Here is a 2,198-nt window from a genome sequence, read left to right as displayed (position 1 = left end):
AGTATTTTATTTCATATATTGATTGTGGTTTTTATTATGAATTTCAGTAGCTAAACTTTAGATTTGTTGGGATTTGAGGGGATCCTACCCCGTACTCGGTGTTGAACATTATTTATCGACGTTTTTATTAGTGATTTGTTTATGCTATTGTCTTTCTTGTTTCAATCGAAGTCTAGCTAACTTCCTTTGATTATTTCGTTTTGTTGATGATTTCGAGAGAATAACTAACAATAGAATCAAATAGTATAAACCGCGGATTTACAATTTTAGTAGATATACGGAATTGGATACGTGTCGATAGCGATTGTTCACCTGAATGAGAGCTAGTGGATTCCATAGAACGTAATGCAATCTTGAACTGTTAAATAATTGAGGACACTTGATTACTGCATGTTTATGATTAATATTAATATAGCTCGACAGAGTATATTAATTAGTCTAGGGAATTCCGTCGAATGCACGAGTAGAAGTCGAGTATAATTACTTAAACACGAGTGGTAGGTGAACTGATAATTCCCAACAAATTCATTTCTCATTTGATTTAATCCAAAATAATCATTGCTTCCTTGAATACATTTTCCTTGCATTTTAATTATTATTTTAGTTGTTTAAGTTATATTAGTTTAATCATCCAATCATTTTATCGTTGCTAAAGAAATCTTACTTGAAAATAAAAATAGTGTAACACAGTCCTCGTGGATCGATACTCGTATTCACTTACGTTTATTATAACTTGACTATCGTGCACTTGCGATATTTAAATCGAGCTTTCATTTATAAAATAAATTTTGGGACTATTCACTGTGCAAGTTTTGCTCGATCAAGTTTTTGGCGCCGTTGCCGGGGACTGTTGATTCACAATTTTTTATTTTTCATTTAAATTCTTTAGTATTATTTATTTTATTGTTATTTGATACTCTCATTTTGTTGCAGGTTTTTCTTGGGGTGCATACGAAGATCACCCGAGTTTAAGCTTGAGCCTTTTGATCCCGAGATTGAACGCACAGCTAGACGTCGACTACAGCAGCAAAGAGCAAAGGAAAGAATGGAAGAGGAGCAACACAGAGAGGAGCCAAGGCGTATACCGATGATGGATTATGCACAGCCGTCTCTTGATGGATCACGTCCAAGCATCATAAGACCAGTCATCCGAGCTAATCAGTTTGAGATCAAGCCAGCTATCATTCAGATGATTCAGAACACTGTCCAATTTGGGGGAAGTGCACTTGACGACCCTAATTCTCATATAGCTGACTTTCTTGAAATTTGTGATACTTTTAAGTTTAATGGCGTATCTGATGATGTTGTTCGTTTGCGTTTATTTCCATTTCCACTAAGAGAGAAAGCTACTGTTTGCCTGTAGGGTCTATTACTACATGGGAGGATATGGCAAAGGCATTCCTGATCAAGTACTTTTCTCCGTCGAAGACTATGAAGCTTAGAGCCGACATTACTACTTTTGCTCAATATGAGCAAGAGTCACTTTATGAGGCATGGGAGCGCTACAAGGACTTGTTGAGGAGATGTCCACACCATGAGCTGCCTCTTGGGTTAGTTGTTCAAACTTTCTACTACGGTCTGCTTACTCCTAACCGTACTATGATAGATGCTGCTGCATGTGGTAACTTACTGAGAAAAACGGCTGAGGAAGGATATGAGTTATTGGAGGAGATGGCTGCTAGTAGCTATCACCCTCAGTTTGATAGGCAGAGACGAGGTGCTGGAGTCAATCAAGTTAATGATTTGTCTGCGGTTTCAGCACAGTTAGAGGCTTTGAATAGAAAGATTGATGGGATGAGCATGAGTGAGTCGGCTATGCGTCTGCAAGAAATTTTCTGTGATAAGTGTGGGGGTGAGCATGACGTGCAGGATTGCCAAGATGGCAATCCATTATATGTGCCTGAGGGAGCACCGGTAAAACATGTGGGATTCCAGAACCGTCCTAGAAATGACCCTTATTCGAACACATATAATCCGGGATGGAGGAATCACCCAAACTTTTCATGGGGAGGTCAAAACAACAAAAATCGCCAACAAAGAGGTCCACCATATGGGATGCAACAAGGATTCAAGCCAGAGCCGCCGCGGAAGGAGAAGTCCAATTTGGAGCAAATGATGACCAAATTTATTTCTGCAACAGAGACGAGATTTCAGAACCAAGATGCATCCATAAAGGGGTTAGAGAATCAAATTGGACA

At 38.8% G+C, this 2,198-nt stretch overlaps 1 non-coding gene across 1 annotated transcript; it reads right to left on the bottom strand.

Moving 5' to 3' along the window:
* Window positions 1–1,434: 1,434 nt before the first annotated feature.
* On the bottom strand, window positions 1,435–1,541 carry LOC140818889 (small nucleolar RNA R71). The gene has a single exon (XR_012115120.1). It is a non-coding gene; the product is annotated as a small nucleolar RNA R71 (small nucleolar RNA).
* Window positions 1,542–2,198: the final 657 nt, after the last annotated feature.

Source organism: Primulina eburnea, chromosome 17 (genome assembly GCF_022965805.1).
Source record: "Primulina eburnea isolate SZY01 chromosome 17, ASM2296580v1, whole genome shotgun sequence".
Taxonomy (NCBI): Eukaryota; Viridiplantae; Streptophyta; class Magnoliopsida; order Lamiales; family Gesneriaceae; genus Primulina; species Primulina eburnea.
The sequence above is the reverse complement of the archived record's forward strand: the minus strand, read 5'-3'. Positions and strand labels throughout refer to the sequence as shown.